Below are 22,001 nucleotides of genomic sequence, written 5' to 3'. Positions count from 1 at the left end.
CGGCTGCGGTGCACGAGCTTAGCTGCTCCATGGCACAGGGAATCTTTCCAGACCAGGGCTTGAACCCCTGTCCCCTGCACTGGCAGGCGGATTCCTATCCACTGCGCCACCACGGATGTCTGTGTATGTACTTAGTTGCTCAGTCGTGTCCAACTCTTTGGAACCCCACAGACTGTAGCCCTCCAGGGTCCTCTGCTCATCGGATTTTCCAGGCAGAAACACTGGGGTGGGTGCCATTTCCTCCTCCAGGGGGTCTTCCTGACCTGGGGGTTGACCCTTATATCTTCCATCTCCTGCATTGGCAGGTGGGTTCTTTATCACTACTGTCACCAGGAAAGTCTTCGTTATATCACTGGTAGTTTAGAAAAATTTCTTTTACTTTCCTGTTAATTACTGGAAATGTCTTCTTTCCCAATATATGCATTAGATGATATAAATTTCCCTGTAAACACTGCTTTTGCTGTATCCCATAAATTTTGACAAATTATATTTTCATTTTATGGCTGCTTTTACTGTCTTCTTTTTATTCTCTGTGTGTGTGTGTTTTGCCGTTTCTTTATGTTTTGTAAAGGTGATCCTGCTTGAAATTTGTTGCGATTCCTATGCCTGAAGTTTGATGTCTTTAAACAAATGTGGAAAATTTTGACCCATTGTTTTCTTGTGAAATATTGCCTTTGCCCCATTTTCTCTGATGTAAATATTTGTTAGACTTCTTGCTCTATCTGCCATGTTTCTTAAGGTTATATTCACAACTTCCAAACATGTTTCTCAGTGTTGCATTTTAGATAATTTATTTGTATCTATCTTTCCATTCTCTAATTTTCCATTTGGCTGTGGCTCATTTTCTGTTGAGGTTTTAATTTCAATTGCCATGGTTTTCATTTCTAAAAGTTCTCTTTTTCAACTTTGCCTGGTTTTTTAAAAAAGTCTTTCATTTCTTGTTTATATTTCAAATTTCCATTTTATTCCCTTAAACGTAAAATTCATATTCTTTGTCTGAAATTCTAATGTCTGAAATGCTTGTGAGTCTGATTCAGCTATTATTGTGTCTGCTGATATTCACATAATGCTTTGTTTCTACGTGTATTTTGTTATGTTTGGCAGTGAGTTGCTCATTTTCCCTGGAACACACATAGGTAATCTAAAATTTTCTAGTAGCTATGTTAAAAAGGTTAAAAGAAACAAGTGAAATTAGTTTTGATAATATATTTTATTTAACCCAATATGTAAAAATTTTGTTACTTTAACATATAGTCAATAAAATTTTTTTTTAGGAAATATTTATATATATATTTTTGTATGGAGTCTGAAAAATTCAGTGTGTATTTTATACTTTCAGCACATCTCAATACAGACATTCACTTTACCAGAAACACTTGATCTATATTTAGGTTCACAAAATTTACAGTTGAAAAAGTAGATTCACATACCCAAGCTGTTTCAAACATACTTGAGTTTTCCTACAATTAAACTGAGTATCAGTCTTTAAATTTAGTAAAATAGAGTAAAAAAATTTAGTTCCTCAGTAGCATTAGCCATATTTCAAGGGCTTGACTTCTACATATATCTAGTGGCTATTGAATTGACTGTGTAGTCTTAGAATAATTAAATTTTGCTCTTGACATTCCAGTTTAGGCATGCTTTCTGGAGTCTAATCTTTGGCAAATATTGTATATGTTAAGACTTGTGGGTCCCTCTGCTGGGCATACACACCGAGGAAACCAGAATTGAAAGAGACACGTGTACCCTAATGTTCATTGCAGCATTGTTTACAATAGCCAGGACATGGAAGCAACCTAGATGTCCATCAGCAAATGAATGGATAACAAAGCTGTGGTACATATATGCAATGGAGTATTACTCAGCCGTTAAAAAGAATACATTTGAATCAGTTCTAATGAGGTGGATGAAATTGGAGCCTATTATACAGAGTGAAGTAAGCCAGAAAGAAAAACACCAATACCGTATACTAACACATATATATGGAATTTAGAAAGCTGGTAATGATAACCCTGTATGCGAGACAGCAAAAGAGACACACATGTATAGAACAGTCTTTTGGACTCTGTGGGAGAGGGAGAGGGTGGGATGATTTGGGAGAATGGCATTGAAATATGTATAATATCATATATGAAATGAATCGCCAGTCCAGGTTCGATGCATGATACTGGATGCTTGGGGCTGGTGCACTGGGACGACCCAGAGGGATGGTATGGGGAGGGAGGAGGGCGGGGGGTTCAGGATGGGGAACACGTGTATACCTGTGGCGGATTCATGTTGATGTATGGCAAAACCAATACAACATTGTAAAGTAATTAACCTCCAATTAAATAAATTTATATTTTTAAAAAAAGACTTGTGGGTTCTCAGATCTTGGGATCTATTAAAAATATCCATGTATGGGTCACTTTGGATTAAAGGAAATGAATTTTTGCAGGTGGGATCTGGACATGAGTATTTTTTTTTTTAAACCTTCCCCATGATTCTAATGGACAACCTCAGCTAGGTGCCCTGGAAAATGTATTTGGGGCTAATATTATAATATGATGCTTCTTATGGTCTGAGCAACCTATGGAAACATGGAAAGGAATCAACTGGTACCAAGTACAAGGCTTGGTACTTTTTAATGCCTCTGTCAGAACTAAAATCTCTTTAAAAAAATTATTTTAATTGAAGGATCATTGTTTTACAATATTTAAAATCTTTTAAAATTTAGACTTGGCTAGTATTCTTACCAGCGGGAGAAGTCTATCAATAAGGTTTTCAGTTGCTTTATTACTTTAGAAATAAAAAATATTTAGCCTTTTAGTCAACATTAAGTTTACTGTGGTCTTTTGACTTCCAAGGACATGCTGTTGCCATTTTATTTAAAAACGTTTAGAGAAGCTTTCAGTTCTGTATGAATGCATCTACCTATACGTATTTGTGAACTGTAAGCTCCTAGGGAGATCTTGCATATCAAAATTACAGCACAGCTGCTTCTTGCTAACCTATATTGACATAATAGCTATCACTGCACCATGACTCACCACTGTTGATCAGCCAAATTGGTTTTAGCAACACATCTGACCTAACTTGAGTGACATCATTGTGGGTGAGCTAGTTTGGGTGAATTTCATGAAGATCTTCCTGTTCCATGTCTGAACTTGCCGACTGGTTGTTTAGATACCTGTCCTAGTTTCAATGGTTGGGCATTTGTATTACTTAATTAACTTGCTATTCTTATTTCCAGAAACCTAATGATATTTTTTCATTTCACTAATGACAATTTTTCATTTCACTTATTCAATCAACAAAATTTCATGGTGCAGCTACCCGGCTCCAGGCATTATATTAGGTCTGATTAGCAATTAGGCTTTATCTTGTGTGGCAACCCCAATCATGTTGGAAAACATTCTGAATTTCTGCCTAGGCTCAGTGGGAAAGAAAGTCATGAGCAATTAGTCATGTCTGCCATAGACATAGGAGGAGATGCGACCGCAGCCATGGATTTGATCTCTGGGTCAAGAAGATCCCCTGGAAAAGGAGATGACAACCCACTCCAGTATTCTTGCCTAGGAAATCCCATGGACAGAGGAGCCTGGTGGGCTACAGTCCATGGGGTTGCAAAGAGTTGGACACAATGGAGCAACTAACACACACACACACACACACACACACCCCTGAATAAAATCTCCAGTTACCCTCCTGTTTTAGTCCATTCCAGCTACTATTAAAAAAAAAAAATACCATAGACCAGGTAGCTTATAAATAATGGAAATTTAATTCTCAGTGTTCTGAAGGCTGGACGTTCAAGGTCAGACTGCCAGCATGGTGGATTCTCATGAAGGACCTGTTCAGTGAAGGACAATTTCTGGGTTGCAGTCTGCAAGCTTCTTGCTATGTCCTCACATGGTGGAAGGGAGCTAGGGAGTTCTGTTGGTTCTGTTTTATGAGGGCACCAGTCCTGTTCGTGGGGCCTCCACCCTCATGGTCTAATCACCACTTAAAGGCCACATCACATCCTGCCATCATATTGAGCTTTAGAGTTACAACACATACATTTTGAAAGGACACAAACATTCAGACTACAGGGCTTCTTAAGGAAGACCTACCTCTCAATTCTGGATTTGAAGATGAGTTTTAAGCCTGAAGTTTCTGTGTACCACAATCCCATGTGTTGCAGAGTCAAGCTTCTCAGAAGAGATGCCAAAGATGCTGGGTCCAGACTTCTCCCTCTTACTCTCTCTGCTGGGAGAAGAGATGTTTCTGTTCCTCCTTTACATGTCCTGACAGGCCCCCAGGGAGCAGGCTATGGAGAGGGCAGCAGGTCTGGCCAGTGTTGGCATGGACAGCTCAGGATCCACAGGTGAACGTGGCCAGTCAACCTCCCATGAGCACCAGCACAGTTATGAAGCCAGGAGACTTGCTGATTAAACTGGAAAACTGCTATTCTTAGCGGCAAGCTGTCATCCAGCCCTTTTGAAAAAGGAGAGAAACCACTTAGCCAAGGTCTAAAAATACTTAGGGACTGACAAGCAGCTCTGGCCAGAACTTGGGCCTACAACCTTGCTGAGATGTACTGTGTAGAGGAAGGCATAGTGCATCAGAAGGACCTTGCAAGATCACAGAACACTCTGTTTTGTGACCCAAATAAATAGTTTTTTTTTTTTTTAAATTTTCTATCCATGTCCCTTTTGGGCCTCCCAGGTATCATGGTGGTAAAGAATTTGCCTGTCAATACAGGAGACTCAGGACATTTGGGTTTGATCCCTGGAGGCTGGCAGTTCAATCCTGCAGGGTTGGAAAGATCCCCTGGAGGAGGAAATGGCAACCCACTCCAGTATTATTGCCTGGAGAATTCCATGGACAGAGGAGCCTGGTGCTTCAGAGTCCATGGGGTCCCAAAGAGTTGGACACCACTAAGCAATCGAGCGTAATTGAACGCACATGGCCCTTTAATTATTAATTATAGCTAAAATAAAGTTTGTAAATATTTCATATTCAGTTCAGTTCAGTTCAGTTCAGTTCAGTTGCTCAGTCGTGTCCGACTCTTTGCAACCCCATGAATCACAGCACACCAGGCTACCCTGTCCATCACCAACTCCTGGAGTTCACCCAGACTCATGTCCATCGAGTTGGTGATGCCATCCAGCCATCTCATCCTCTGCCATCCCCTTTTCCTCCTGCCCCCAAGCCCTCCCAGCATCAGAGTCTTTTCCAATGAGTCAGCTCTTCACATGAGGTGGCCAAAGTACTGGAGTTTCAGCTTTAGCATCATTCCTTCCAATGAACACCCAGGACTGGTCTCCTTTAGGATGGACTGGTTGGATCTCCTTGTAGTCCAAGGGACTCTCAAGAGTCTTCTCCAACACCACAGTTCAAAAGCATCAATTCTTCGGCACTCAGCTTTCTTCACAATCCAACTCTCACATCCATACATGACCACTGGAAAAACCACAGCCTTGACTAGACGGACCTTTGTTGGCAAAGTAATGTCTCTGCTGTTTAATATACTGTCAGAGAAGGCAATGGCAACCCACTCCAGTACTCTTGCCTGAAGAATCCCATGGATGGAAGCGCCTGGTAGGCTACAGTCCATGGGGTCACTAAGAGTCAGATATGGCTGACCGACTTCACTTTCACTTTTCACTTTCATGCATTGGAGAAGGAAATGGCAACCCACTCCAATGTTCTTGGAGAATCCCAGGGACAGAGGAGCCTGTTGGGCTGCGATTTATGGGGTCGCACAGAGTCGGACACAACTGATGTGACTTAGCAGCAGCAGCAGCAGGTTGGTTATAACTTTCCTTCCAAGGAGTAAGCGTCTTTTAATTGCATGGCTGCAATCACCATCTGCAGTGATTTTGGAGCCCCCCAAAATAAGTCTGACACTGTTTCCACTGTTTCCCCATCTATTTCCCATGAAGTGATGGGACCAGGTGCCATGATCTTTGTTTTCTGAATGTTGAACTTTAAGCCAACTTTGTCACTCCCCTCTTTCACTTTCATCAAGAGGCTTTTTAGGTCCTCTTCACTTTCTGCCATTGCAATGACTAATACTGATAAAAGCTGCTCATATGCTAGCGTATTTCCAACATGACAGACACTGTTCTAAGCTGTTGCGCGCTGCATTTGATTGAGCCCTTCATTACCCCTGTGGGGTAGGTAATAGCATCATTGCCATTTACAGATGCAAAAACTGGGTTTTAGATGTGAGGAATCTGGGTCACTCTAGGTAGCCTGAAGACAGTCTAGTATGTGGGAAGGCCTGAAATTGGCCTTTGATTCCCATCCCTCCTCTTTGACGGCTGTGGGTTGCTTGATATTGTTTTCCTGGGTGTTCACAAGCTGCTCTCTTTCAACATCTCCCAGGAAAATCTTGGTTATTGGACCTCCATGGAGAAATTCTCAGTGCTTACGTGCCTTTGGGTCTCCTTGTGGAATTTATGCATCCTGTTCTGCTGAGCACAGTGGTCTGGTTTAATGATGCCTGTTTCAGTTAGCATAGAGATGATCCTCCCCTTCCACCGACACAAATGTTAGCTGCCTTACTTGTAGTATTGCTTGTGGGTTGACCCAGTGCCAACAGGCACCATTGCCTGTGAATATGTTTATAGGGTTTATCTTCATTAGAGCCTATTAATTTTCTCCTCCGTGCATTGAGCCCTGGGCACAGTGGAATTCTCAAAGGCTTTAGGGCAATACCAATATAGGCTCAGTTCTAACTTCCTGGAACCCCCACGTGACACAGCCACTGTGCAGGCGTGTTCATCTTCGTCCTTCGGCATTTGTATTTCAGGGGTTCTTGGGCGGGATGGAAGATGAATCTCAGGCTGCCATCTTGAATTGGAAGCCAGCACCTCCAATACAGGTTATATTTCCTTGATTCTGATGCTTCTCACTTGACAGTTTCTGTTTTATGGTTCTCTTGTAGCTACCTCACATTTTATGTGGATGGGGCTTGGGCACAAGTTCATAAATAAATCGCACAAACAAATAAGCCAATACAAATATGGTGACAATATTGATTTCTTAGCGAAGACTGCCTGCCACATCTGTGTTCCTTTTTCAGCAAGAAAAGGGACGAAAGAAGCAGGAAATGGAGAAATGCCTCACTCATGCTGGCGGCAGCAGTGAGTCCAAGTCCCCTTCCTGGTGTCTCGGTGTAAACAGGAGCTGAGGAGTTGAGATATAAAACAAGGAGGCAATCGAGGTGGCAGATGGCATGCCATTTGGACTGCCTCCTGCCCTGTGGGTATTTTGCCTCATTCTAGTGTCTGGCTAGAGCCCTTGGTGACAGTGGCTTCAGCTGGTTAATCTTGCAAGCCTTTGGATTATAGTTTGTATAGAGGATATCGACTTAACAAGCCCAGAGGAATCAATGATCTTTCTCTGCAAATCAGCCCAGGTGAATTCTTCATCGGCTGCCTCCCTCAATGTGGGCCCATCGGCTGATCTTGAAGAGTAGGGGAGCCCAGTTAGAGACAGCCCCACCAGGGAGGGGCTGGAGCTGAGAGGAGCAGGCGTATTTTCCTTGGGCCCAGCTGCAGAGTACACCACAGGGCTGCCCTCTCTGGAATGCACGCTGCTGTCTGAATTTTGCCATCCATAAACGCCTCCCTGGACCAGCTCTTGCCTGCTCTGACCCCTTGCTTCTCAGAACTGCTTATAAACAAAGTGGCTCAGAGGTGGGCCCTGGGCAATAGCTTGGCGGAAGTGGACAGAAGCGAGGCTGGCCTGTTCTTCTCGAAGGAAGAGAGGGAACAGCACAGGAATCCAAAACCACGCTCTCTGAAGGGTTGGCCAAAAAATGGGAAGGAATGCAGACATCTTTCATAGCCCCCAGATGTGTCAGCCATCATAAAAACGAGTTTCTGGGTGACTTTTAGGTTTTTTTTCCCCTACAAAGTAGGAGAAAGTCTTCAAAAACATTTAATCTTAAATAGTTGATGTATCAATTGATCTCTTCCTTAGAGCAAATAGGGCCAAAATATAAAAAGCACTGATTACTTCAGGACACTGAGGCAGCTTGTGCATATTAGAGTAATTGGAAATGACCATGAGGCAATAGTCTAACACTTGGAATATCTGTTCTCTGAGCATCTTCAAGGGCCTTCTGTAAGATGAGGCCACAGGGTAGAAAGGTGGCAAGCTTTGACTCTGATACTTTGCCACATTGCGGGCTCCAGTATTCCTGTTTTAAAAAGTTTCTGGTGGTTCAGGGCTTCCCTGATAGCTCAGTTGGTAAAGAATCCGCCTGCAATGCAGGAGACTCTGGTTCAATTCCTGGGTTGGGAAGATCCGCTGGAGAAGGGATAGGCTACCCACTCCAGTATTCTTGGGTTTCTCCTATGGCTCAGCTGGTAAAGAATCTACCTGCAATGTAGGAGACCTGGGATTGATCCCTGGGTTGGGAAGATTCCCTGGAGAAGGGAATGGCTACCCACATCGGTGTTCTGGCCTGGAGAATTCCATGGGCCTAGGGTCCATGGAGTCACAAAGAGTCAGACACGATTGAGCAACTTTCGCTCCCTGGTGGCTCAGATGGTAAAGCATCTGCCTGCAATGCAGGAGACCTGGGTTCAGTCCCTGGATTGGGAAGGTCCCCTGGAGAAGGAAATGGCAACCCATTCCAGTATTCTTGCCTGGGAAATGCTATGGACAGAGGAGCCTAATAGGCAACAGTCCATGGGGTTGAAAAGAGTTGGACACGACTGAGTGATTAACATGTTCACCTTTTTTTCACTTTCACTTTTGTTTTATTCAAATGCTCAAGCTGTGTTTAAGAGTGAAGGTGAGAGAGCTTGCATTCCTAGCTCTAAGGCAGATGTGTCTTCCAAGTGTCCAGCCTGCTGCCATCAAGGAATTGAGGGACAGAGCCTGTCACCATCACTGTTATTCTAGCCCCATCAGCTGTGGGGATCCCAAGCCAGGAGCCTGGCGGTTGGCCTCCCTGCCTCCCTCCTCCTATCCTTTCTCATCCCAGTAGCTGTGTCCAGTTGATGCTACTTACCCAGGGTCCAGGGTTCATCCTGGTCCCCATCCTCCTCACTGCAGCTCCTCTAGCCCAGGCTCCCTGTCTCTCACCAGATGGTCGAGACAGCAGCCTTGCTTGCCTCCCATACGGTTCGCACGTGGCACACGGTGTGGACTTTCTGGAGTTCACCGCAGCTCCTAGCTGTCACCAACTCGAACCCCTTCAGGAGTTGCTAAGACACTTGCAAATTCTGAACCTGATGTGTGCGGACCTTCATCATCTGGACTCTTCTGGCTTTTTAAAAAATCTCAAGACAGCCCATGCCTCATCACCTCCTCCCTACCTCTAGCCCCTATCCTCGGTTATTTAGAATTATTTTTAGCCACTTACTAGCTGGAGGATCTTGGCAGAGGGGAGTCAGATAACATTCCTGTTCCTCAGCTTCCTTGTTTGTAAACTGGGGATAATGGGGTTGCCAGGGGTTATTGAGGATAAAATAAATTAAAACAGACGTCATGCTATGACCAGAGCCAGTGCTGGTTTGTTGCAAAAATGTCATTGGATGGGCCCAGTGATAGTCACCCTAAGTGAAGTAATTCAGACAAAGACAAACTCCATACTATAGCACTTGTGTGTGTAATCTGAAAAATGATACAAAGCAGGAGCATCTGCACAGAGATAGAAAGCAAACTTACGATTATCAAAGGAGAAAGGGAGGGGAAGGATAAACTGGGAGTTTGGGATTAATAGATGCATGCTATTATATATAAAAGAGATAAACAAGGGGCTATAGCACAGGAACAATATTCAATTACTTGTACCTTTAATGGAAAGGAATTTGAAAAAAGAATATATATCTATGTAAAACTGAGTCACTTTGCTGCACATCTGAGACATTGTGAATCAACTATACTTTAAACAAATAAATGAAGCTGTTTGAAACATGTGTAAAATCTAGGCACATTAGAATGCCAGCATGTTGTTTTCCTGTAACCTGAGTAGTAAGAATAAATACCTCTCTGGTAAAGAAATGTAGTACCTTAAACCACCTCTCACTTTCTTTAGGTCTCTCCTGTTCACCCTGGAGGGCTCAGCTAAATGCCATGATAGCTAATTATCACCCAGAAGCCCCCATCCCTACCTGGGCAGGGTCCCCTGCAAGAGGCTTTTGTAGCGCAGTGATCAGCACTTCTGCAGAATGGGACCCATCCACGTTGCGGCATCACCATCTGCATCCTACTCTGTCCCTGCAGCAGACTGAAAGTGTTCTCAGGGCAGGAACTTTCTCAGGTACCTGAGGCCTCTTGGTAAGTACATATTGCTAATATGAATATTCATTGGAAAGACTGATGCTGAAGCTGAAGCTCCAAAATTTTGGCCATCTAATGCGAAGAACCAACTCACTGGAAAAGACCCTGATGCTGGGAAAGATTGAGGGCAGGAGGAGAAGGGAATGACAGAGGATGAGATGGTTGGATGGCATCACTGACTCAATGGACATGGGTTTGAGTAAGCTCTGGGAGCTGCAGTCCATGGCGTCTCAAAAGAGTCGGACATGAACAACAGCAACATATATATATATAATGAGTGTAACTGGCTAGATGGGAGAGGCTAGGCCAGCCTCAGGTAGATGCTTGTGAACCCGGGGAGGGTCATATTTCTTTTCATTATTGGATAAATGGTTAATTCTCTTTTAACGAGCCAAAGGAAAAACAAATTTACCAAGTTGACATTTAGCAAAAGCCATTTCGACATCTAAAGATGTTCTTAGTTCTGCAACTCTGGATGACCTTGCACTTGAAAATGTCACTGCCAGTTTGCTGGGCTGATTAGGGTTGCCCGTTCGCTCTTGCCTCTAAACCCCTGCCCTGCCCATTTCTTTCCTCAGCTGGGGTTTCCTCCAACACACTCCCACTTTGGCTAGAATTCCATGCTCCCTGCTCTCTCCTCAGCTCAAGGTGAGTTTCATCTGGGCTCTTGAGAGCAGCTGGGGAAATACTCTCTGTATTTAGGTCTCATGTGGTTGTGACTGGACACAGGGTGATGTCCTGGGGAGGAGACAGTCTCTGCAGCCTGGACCAGCTGTTCAGCGTTGACACGGCTGAAGGGTTCTGTCATTCCAGTTGACCATGGCCAGCTAAAATGTGTGAGCTTGCTGGGAGCTAATAGTTCCAAATCTGTGTACTGTATAGGGCTATGGGAACAGATGATGGTGGGTCTTTTCCAATGCATTTGATTTGTCCATTGTCACATGAACCAGAGAGGGGGAGGAAGGTCTGTAATACACTGAGCTGTTTCTCCAAAACTTACACCTGGAACCTCCTTCTGAGAATATATAATCTCTTACCTTGCCTTGTCCTATAGGAATTAAAAAAGAAAAGCATTTTGTCACTTTCTCGTGTTACCAAAATTGAATTTAAGAATTTTTAGACATGTTTTTCCCCATCTAATTATTGATGCATGCTGTTCTATTTACTCTAAATTAATTATGTAAGAAAAGCATGATTCATCCACAAAGACACTCAGTAATTGCATAGTTGATCACACTTGGTTGAGAAACACAATTTTAAAATGTAAATGGAAATTTAATTATGTGTTAGCATTGAAAATAGGCAAGACCTGCTTTTGTGACCTCACATTTGGAATTCCTGCATTTTGACTGAAAAAAATTCAACTGATTAATTTTGAGTTTTATCTCTAAATATTGACATAAAAGAGGAGAACAGGTCACTTGCCGTTACTTATTTAAACTATCCCATTGGTGGAGTGGATAGTTTCATTCCCAGTAAAGGAAGAAGCATGCATTTAATTCTCATTATAGCTTTTTTACTTTAACAATGGGTTCTGGAATGCCAGAGACAGCCTGAAGGGCCACTAAGGCTTTTGACTAAATAAATGAAATTTAGAGATTAGGCTCAGAAAATATAGGAGTGATTTGGCAGAATTATCATTTCTTGAAAAAATTTTTGATGTGGACCGTTTTTAAAGTCTTTATTAAATTTGCTGCAATATTGCTTCTCTTCTATGCGGTGGTTTTTGGCTGCAAGGCGTGTGGGATCTTAGCTTCCTGACCAGGTGCTGAACCCACACCCCCTTCACTGGAAGGTGAAGTCTTAACCACTGGACCCCCAGGGAAGCCCCAGAATTATCACTTTTAAGCTTCTTGTGTGGGAGGCAGCTTCTAAGATGATTCCTTCTTCTAGAGAGTGGGCTGAACCTGGTGAAACTGATGGGATAACAAAGAAACTGACGGGATATTACTTCCAAGGACAGGTTGTAAGGGACTGTGACTTCTCTTTTGCTCTCCTTCTCTCTTCTCACTTGCTCATGCTGATGAACCTAGCTGCCATGTTATAAGGAAGCCTCCACATACACCCTCCAGGGTGACTTCCAGCCAACAGCTGGTGACGAACTGAAGCTCTCAGTCCAACGCCCCACGAGGAGTGGAATCCTGCTGAAAACCACGGAGTGAGCTTGGAAATGGATCTCGTCCCAGTCAAGCCTTTAGATGACTGCAGCCCCCCTCAACACCTTGATTGTAGCTTGTGAGACCTTGTGAGCCAGAGGACTCAGCTAAACTGTGCCCAGATTCCAGAGTCACAGACATAATGTGACATAGCTCATGCTTTTATTTTAATCCACTAAAGTTAGAGTAACGTGTTATGCTGCAATAGGTAAGTAACACATTATTGACCAGAAATGTATTAATATGTCTTTAGTTACCTGAATGCTATTGACTAGAGTGCCTCAATATATATACTTGTGTGTTCACTTACGTAACAAATTATAGGCCACAGGTGTCAGTTTCTGCAAAAATCTCCTGGTCAATAAAGAGTTAGAATGCTTCATTTCTTGGTTGCTGATTTCCACATCACTGTTTCTTATGCTTAGGTCTTTAACCAGAGGCGACGCATTAAGGGAAATCTGGTACACATGACATAGAAATACAACAAGGTTATTCAGATCCAACCTGGGCAGCTGAGCCTCAAATCACCCAAAGGTCTGAATCAGGAATGTGCCCATCTGCCTTCTCAAACAATCGCCCTAAAATTAGACAAAGAGGTTCTCAAGCAGTTTTGTTTATTTTAAAGAGAAAACGTATTTATTTCCTTTGTTGATTTTATAAAGATGCCGCTTCCACCTTTTGTGATGTGAACCCAGGTGATAGCTAAGGGAAAAACAGCATCCATGGGGCAGCCAGGAAAAGAGAGCGTGTGGGGCAGCCTAGGGGAGGTTTTGACAGCCAGGACCAGAGGTAGAAAGTAGCCCCTCTGCTCGCATTTGATCAGCCAAAAGTAAGTGTTAAGACCATGTCACACTGCAAGGGATGCTGGGCAATATAACCTAGCACTGTACCTGGAAGGAGGAGGAGACAGATTCTGGCAAAACATAGCCTGTCTGCCAAAACAAGTAACTCTTATGAAGTTAAATTGATGATGTACAGGGGCTTCTCTTGGTAAAGAATCTGCCTGCCAGTCCAGGAGATGCAACAGATGCGGGTTCAGTCCCTGGGTCAGGAAGATCCCCTGGAGGAGGAAATGGCAACGCACTCCAGTATTCTTGCCCCCAAAATCCTATGGACAGATGAGCCTGGCCAGCTATAGTCCATGGGGTCTCAAAAAGTCTGACACAACTGAGCGAGTGAGCACCCGCATGATATGCAGACACCATACTAAGCATTACAGATACACACGAGGTAGGAAAGAGTGGTCCTTGTTCTCAAAGACATCACAGTCTAGCTGGAGGCATCTGTTGATGAAAAGTGGTTTGGAAAGCAAGCCTTATGCCAGATTCCACCACCCCCATGTGAAAAACAGTAGCAGCTACAGAGTGTTCTGTTCATGGGCTGAACAGTACATGTTCATCCTGTGGAAGAGTCATCCCCAATGCCAGGGGGCCACAAAACCACTCACCTGAAGACTCTCTTTGTTAGCAAGTATGTACATGACAAAACCTCTCCCTCCCCGGGGGCAGTATCTGTGACTGTGAACTTGCAAGTGATGTGTGTGGGAACCAAATTGGCTAGTGGTCTGAAACTCCAGTGACCACTACTTGCAAGAATAATGTTTTCTAAGGTAGTTGTCAACATTTTTGCCAGGAACTGGGAAATCAGGGTATAAATTGGAGCAAGATCTTTGGAAACATGATTTTGTGCTATAGACTAAACTTGAAAATATATATAACCTGTGACTCAGCAGTGTTCTCCTTCCTACCTTGGGAAATAGTTTGATCGTGTACATGAGCATAAGAATGTTCATCACAGAGATGTCTGTGCTGGTGAAAAACTGACAACAGCACAAATGTCCATAAATAATAGAATAAAGTCTGGTGTAGCCACACAATGGAATATTACACAGCAGCGAACATGAATAATTTGTAGCTTCTTGCATTAATATGAATGAATCTCAAAAATGTAATGCTGAGTGCAAAACACAAGTCATACAGATGACTTCATTTATGTGAATTTCAAAAACATCCCAAACTGAACAATATGCTCCTTCAGTTCAGTTCAGTCGCTCAGTCGTGTCCGACTCTTTGCGACCCCATGAATCGCAGCACGCCAGGCCTGCCTGTCTATCACCAACTCCCGGAGTTCACTCAGACTCACGTCCATCAAGTCAGTGATGCCATCCAGCCATCTCATCCTCTGTCATCCCCTTCTCCTCCTGCCTCCTATCCCTCCCAACATCAGAGTCTTTTCCAGTGAGTCAGCTCTTTGCATGTGGTGGCCAAAGTACTGGAGTTTCAGCTTTAGCATCATTCCCTCCAAAGAAATACCAGGGCTGATCTCCTTCAGAATGGACTGGTTGGATTTCCTTGCAGTCCAAGGGACTCTCAAGAGTCTTCTCCAACAGCACAGTTCAAAAGCATCAATTCTTCGGTGCTCAGCCTTCTTCACAGTCCAACTCTCACATCCATACATGACTACTGGAAAAACCATAGCCTTGACTAGACAGACCTTTGTTGGCAAAGTAATATGCTCCTTAGGGATATGTATATAGTGCTGGTGATTCATGCTAGCTATTACTTCCTTGTGCTCTGAGAAGGGGCAGGCAAGGGAGTGGCATGGAGGGACTGAGCTTGCACTATTCAGCCTTTCTGCCTGTTTCTGCCCTTTTATCATTGGAAAAATGAATGACCTGGGCCCTACCTGTCCCTGGAGCCTCTCATGCTAATCTTGGCATTATAGTGAAGTCCTGGCCAAAGCCGAGAGGGTGGAGGGAGGAAAAGACAGAGAAAGAGAGAGGAGGAGGAGAAGAAAACGAAGGGGAAGAAGAGGGAGGAGAGGAGGAGGAAGAAGGGGAGGGATCAGGGAGGGAAAGTTAGAGGGAGAAAGAAAGGGAATGAACATGGAGGGTGGAGGGTAATACGTTTTAAGAATGGAAGACAGAATCAGGTTTTCTGACCCCATTTACACGTTCAAAAAATGCATATGCGGACTAGACATCTAGCCCTTTCACTGTGCAAAGCAATTCCTTAGGTTTCATGTTATTTCATCCTCACAGCAGCCCCACAAGCACATGCGGTCATTCCCGTTTTCCTTATTCGGAGTGTAAAGCTCAAGGAGGTTAAGGGATTTACCCAAGGTCATCATGGTGGGGATGGGAACTTTGGTGTTCAATCTAAAATGTATAGATGCAGAAGTTCAGGGAATATTCTTGGAAAAATCTCGTGGGAAATAACTTCATTGAAGCCTTGTCCCTTTGAATACTGCCATCTCAGCCTGGCAATCCCCCTTCTCCATTTTAATTTATGATTTTTGCTCCAGGGTACATCATTTGAAGGGCAAATAAAGCGCTAGCAGCGTTCTCCCTGCATGGACTCTGGAGGCCTGCTCCTTTGAGCAGGTGGCTTGGTACTTGCAGATGTGGTGAGCTTATACATCTGGCAAGCATTAGTTAGTGGGCAGCACATGCTATTTCACAGCCCTAATGAAATCTGGGTCTGCTGCATTTTAATAAACCATTCAAGGAAGAAAGATTCCTGGCATTCTGTTGGCCAGTACGGGTCTGGAAGAAATAGAAAAATTTCTATCATCACAATGGATTTAGTTATTTTCATCTTGTACAAAGTTACTCCGGGTTGAAAGGCTGGACAAGATAGCTCTTGATTAAATGAAAACTATGTCTGACTAGTACATAAATTATGTAGCGGAGGAACAGAAAAATCAGTGTCTTTCATTAGCTCAGTCCCCATCATGGTTTAACTCAGACTGAGAAGCTTGTCTGCCTTGAAAGTATGTTAACAGCTACATGGCTGACACATTTCTTTGAAGGAATACTGGGGTTAGAGATTGAGTTTTAGTGATGGGCATCAGCTGTTCTGAGCTTCCCAGATGGCTCTAGAGGTAAAGAACCCACCTGCCAGTGCAGGAGATGGAAGAGACTCAGGTTGGATCCCTGGGTTGGGAAGACCCCCTGGAGGAGGGCATGGCAACCCACTCCAGTACTCTTGCCTGGAGAATCCCACGGGCAGAGGAGCCTGGCAGGCTACAGTCCATGAGGTGGCCAAGAGTCGGACACGACAGCAACTAAGCACTCATTAGCTGTTCTGGATTCCTTGCAGTTGTACTGCTTTATTTTGTGTTTATCAACCCATTGGTTCTGCTCTTACCACATTCATACCCAAAGGTCCTTTTTTATATCTTCTGGCTTATTTGCTTGATTTGTAAACCATAACTTGCCTTCCTCATCCTCACCCATCCATTCCTTGTTCCTAGACATATATTAAATGTACAGTTTCCTCTTTCCCCAGGAGTCAGTAGCCTAGCTACTTGAAGTGGGGAGGACAATGCAGTCAGATGAAATTAACCGCATTTTTTGTTCTCCTGGGAACTTGAATTTAGAAGGGAGTAGTAGTAAATTATGCAGTTCAATAAATACCCCTGGCTCTCCTTCTTACATGGTAGGACTGCATTTCTTGGCTCCATTGTGGTTGGACAGAGCCTTTGAATAGTTCTGACCAAGGAGCTGTGAGCAGAACTGACATGGGTTTTTTCAAGGATGTGCACGACTCCTAAAAACCTTTCCCCCTTTTCCCCTTTGGCATGACAACCTGCTGGAGATCCACACCAACTCTGATGAACAGATTCCCTACCAGTACACCGTGGACTATAAAATAAGTGAGAAATGAAACATTATTTCTCATAGAACAAACTTATAGCTACCAGGGGACAGGCGAGGAGAAGAGAGATAGATCGAGAGTTTGGGATGGACATGTACACACTGCTGATTTTAAAATGGATAACCAACAAAGACCTACTGCATAGCTCAGGGAACTCTGCTCAATATTTTGTAATAACCTAAATGGGAAAAGAATTTGAAAAAGAATAGATTCACATATATGTACAGCTGAATCACTTTGCTGTATACCTGAACCTAACACGGCCTTGTCAATCAATTATACTCCAGTATAAAACAAAAATTTTAAAAAACTAAAAAAATAAATAAAAGCCATTGAAGTGAAATTGTTTGTTACTAGTTTATACTAGTAATAATCTATATTGACTGATCCAGAGGGAGAGAAAAAAAATTCAGGTAAGAAAGAAAAGGAAGAGAGGCTAGGAAGTTTGGGATTAACATATACACACTGCTATATTTAAAATGGATAACCAACAAGGACCTACTGTATAGCATATGGAATTCTGCTCAATGTTATAAAACAAACTAAATGGGAAAATGTATAACTTAATCCACTTTGCTATACACCTAAAGCTATCACAACATTGTGCATCAGCTATGTGTGAATATGTGTGCTAAGTTGCTTCAGTTGCGTCCGACTCCATGTAGCCCCGTGGACTGCAGCCCAGCAGGCTGCTCTGTCCATGGGATTCTCCAGCAAGAGTACTGCAGTGGGCTGCCATGCCCTCCTCCAGGGGATCTTCCCAACCCAGGGATCGAACCCATGTCTCTTAGGTCTCTGGGATTGTCAGGCAGGTTCTATACCATTAGCGTCAACTGGAAAGCCGATTAACCAACTATAATATAAAACTAAAAATTTTTGAAAACAGGAAAGAAAATCAAGGAGGCAGTACTTCTTATGTCTGTGTGCTGGGCTTGCAATGTATGTCCTTAGGACTTGTGGTTGTTCATTAGTTGTCCATTCACACAGTATGTAGCCTTTTGAGTCTGGCTTCTTTCATTGAGCATGATGCATCTTAAATTAATATATGCCTTTGCATGTATCCATAGTTTGTTTCTTTTTATTGCTAATTCAGAATAAGCAGCTGATGAAGCTACCCCACAGGAAGCTCACCATCATTGCATGGTCAAATTTTGTACCCTAACCGCTTGCAACCCCAAGACAACATTGATACCTTATTTTGCTGTTGGCAGAAAAGAGATGTAAAGTTTTTAATAAAAAACAAACAAACAAAAACCAGGGATCCAGAGGTTTCTGGGTAACGCATGAAGCACTGGAAAGAACCTGTCATTTCCCAAAAGGTCATGAAGATCAGTTAACATTATGAAAGGATGTCTCAAAACTGCAATACATGTGCTCATGTGTGTCAGGGGTTATTTGACACCCTCAGCGTATTTTTCTGGCACAACTGACTCAAGGGTTTAGAATAAATGCTTAATAATGTTTTTATTTAAAAAAATAAACTGAAAAGTATTTATAGAAAATTACATAGATCACAAATGTACATACCACTGAGTTTTCAAAAACAGACCACACCCTTGTAACGGAACTTAGATCAAGAAATAGTATTGACTTCCTCAAGGGTCACCATTCATCCTGACTCCTAACACTGGACATTAGTGTTGCCTGTTTTATACTTTAAATGAATGAAAGCACACGTGATGTGAGCCTAATTCTTTCACTCAGCGCTGATTGTGGGATTTACCCATATTTTGAATGTAGTTGCTCATCCTTAATTTACAATATTTCATTGTGTGACTTCCCTGGTGGCTCAAACGGTAGTCTGCCTGCAATGCAGCAGAGCTGAGTCTGACCCCTGGGTCAGGAAGATCCCCTGGAGAAGAGAATAGCTTTTCTCTCCAGGATTCTTGCCGGGAAATCCCAAGGACAGAGGAGCCTGGATGGGCTACAGTCCATGGGGTCACTGCGACTAACACTTCTACTTTCATTTAAAAAGTCTTTATTGAATTTGTTACAATATTGCTTCTGTTTTTACGTTTTGGGTTTTTTGGCTGCGAAGCATGTGGGATTGTAGCTCCCAGACTAGAGACTGAACCCACACCCCCTGCATTGGAAGGCAAAGTCTTAACCACTGGCCCACCAGGGAAGTCCTGCTTTGTTTTCTTGAAGAGACCCTTTCATTGTCATATAATGTCCCTTCTCTTCTCTGGTATTTTCCTTGTTGCGAAATCTTCTTTCTCTGAAATCAAAATGGTCACTTACCAATTTCTTTCGATTAGTGTTTGTATCACATGTCTTTTTCTATTTGTTTACCATTATTTCATTTGTATCCATATTTTTAAAGTGGATTTCTTAAAGGCAGCATATAGGGAGTCTTTACAGTTCTTTCTTAAATCCCAGCTGATGATTTCTGACTTTTAATTGGTGTGTTTAAGCCACTTACATTAATTATTGATATGGTTGAATTTAGGCTACTCTGTTATTATTTATTTTCGTTCCTCTATCTCATCTCTCCTGCTTTCTTTGGGTTGAGTATTTTTCAGTCTTTTATTAAATTTTTTCTATTAACTTTTTGGTTTCTCTCTCTTTGTGTAGATTTTTTTTTAGTGTTGCTCTGGGGATAATAGTCACATATGAATTTTTACAGTCTAATTAGACTAATTTCACCTAATTGGTCGAGTAGAGTGTGGAACTCTCACAGCCAATTAAGTCCCTTTCACCCCGTCACTTCGGTAGTCATATGCATTATGCTTACATACAGTGAAAACCTCACTAGACAATACTGTAATTTTTGCTTTTAATAGTCATAAATATTTTAAACCTAAAGAGGAGAGAAATAGTGCAATACGTTATGCAGCTATTTATCATTTCCGTTGGTTTTCCTTCCTTACAAAATTCCACATTTCGCTTGGTGTCACTTCTCTGTGTAAGCGGCTTCTTTTGCCATTTCTTTTTGAGCAACTCTGCTAACAATGGTTATCCCACCTTTCCTACATCTAAGAGCATCTTTATTTTACACTTATTTCTGAAGGCTATCTTCACATGGAGAATTGTGCAGCAACGGTTCTTTTCTTTCCGTATGCTATGAAGATGTTCTCATTCCTTCTGATCCATGTTATTTTCATAATAACTTCAGTAACTTGAATTGTTGCTCTCTTTTATGTAATGTGTCATATTGCTTTATCTTTGGTTTTCATCAGGTTGACCATGATGTACCAATGGCACAGGTTTCCTTGAGTTTCTCTGATCTGGTATTCCTTGAGATTCTTAAATCTTAATTTATGCCTCATATTACTTGAGAAATTTTTAGCTATGCTTTTTCAAATGTTTTCTTTTTGCACCAATTTATTTCTTCTCTCTTCTGGAACCCTAATGACACAGACGTTAATAGTTTGCTGATAAGGAATTCTAAATTCTAAACAATTCTAAATTATTTTTACATGAAAGCGTGCAGCCTGAGACTGCGAGATTGGCATGAACTTTTCAGATAAAGCTTGTGTTTGAGTAAACATTTTGGCTCCTAGGGGACTTCGTCTCTCTGCTTAGACAGAAGATGGAGAAGGGACAATCCCATGGGGACAGGTCGTGGGGGTAACAAAGACCCGTGTTCATTGTGTGACCGACCGACCCTGCGAGGGTCTGCAGCCCCTCTTTCCTCAGAAAGACTTTTCTTTAGAGGTTCTCTGCTGCTTTTTTTTTTTTTTTCTGATAACTGTTCCTGTCAGAAATTTTATGCAGACTTACTGATTCTAGAAAACAGTAGAAACACCCCTGGCTGCATGAATCACAGGCATCTATTGGGATGTTCCTGTCTCCACTGTAATTGTTCTGGGAGGTGGCATCCCTGGGAATTCCATTTCTCCGACATCCTTGCCTCAGGCATGAAGAGGCTCTCTTGCCATAATGATGCACTGAAAGTGTGTGTTGAGACACCATTTTTGGAGAAAATTATCATTTAATTTTACAGATGTTTTCTGTTGATGGACAGGGTTGGGGGTGGAAGATACTGAGGGCTGAGAGTGCCTTCCTGCGATGGGAGCAGGACTGAAGTTCTTCTCAGCACTGGGCCGGGAAGGGGGGATGGAGCGGAGAGGAGAGAGCGAAGGAGACAGACGATGGGGTCTGCAGACGCCTGAGGGGGGAGACTCTGCGGGGATTGGATGAAAACCTGAACAAACCAGCCAAGCATTCTGCATCATCCCCTGGCTTCCAGGTGTTCTTGTGACTGGCCTCCAGGGAGTGTGTACTAACCAACGACTTTCACAACCAGGCCAGCATATCTTGAAGCAGAGCGAATTCATCAGGAGTATAGAGCTTCCTCATTTTCATTGAATACATTTGAAAGGCTGGAATGAGGTGAAGAGATATTTGGACCTCTTCTCAGGCTACTCTCAGCTTTGGGATATATAGGAAAATCTTAATCTATTCTTTAAAAACTTTATTGAAGTATAGTTAATTTACAATGTTGGGTTGAATTTCTGCTGTATTGCAAAGCGACTCAGTTATGCATATATATATTCTTTTTCATATTTTTTCCATTATGGCTTGTTACAGAATGTTGAATATAGTTGCCTGTGCTGTACAGTAGGGCTTTGTGGTTTATCCATCCTATATATAAAGGTTGGCATCTGCTAACCCCAAACTCCCAATCATTCCTCCCCAACCCCCACCCTCTTGGCAACCACAAGTCTGTTCTTTAGATTTGTGAGTCTGTTTTATTTTCTTCTCCTAGATATGTTCATTTGTGTTATATTTTAGGTTCCAATCTTTTCTTTAATGCCCAGTATTCCAGGATCAACAAAAAACTCATTCCTGCACCCTGGATGCTGTACCTGTTACCTGCCATGAAAGATGATCAGAGCTGGGTGAACCTCGATTTTTGCATCAGTCATTTTTGTGAGATGGTTATTTTCTCTCGTTGGGGCTGTGATTTGAAATT

At 42.7% G+C, this 22,001-nt stretch overlaps 1 long non-coding RNA gene across 1 annotated transcript; it reads left to right on the top strand.

Moving 5' to 3' along the window:
• LOC106503350 lies at positions 10,032–12,773 on the top strand. Its single transcript, XR_001297013.2, has 3 exons — positions 10,032–10,266; positions 10,848–10,917; positions 12,303–12,773. It is a non-coding gene; the product is annotated as an uncharacterized LOC106503350 (long non-coding RNA).

The sequence above is a fragment of the Capra hircus genome, chromosome 21 (assembly GCF_001704415.2).
Source record: "Capra hircus breed San Clemente chromosome 21, ASM170441v1, whole genome shotgun sequence".
NCBI lineage: Eukaryota > Metazoa > Chordata > Mammalia > Artiodactyla > Bovidae > Capra > Capra hircus.
Note: the sequence above shows the minus strand (reverse complement) of the source record. Positions and strands in the feature narration are given on the sequence as shown.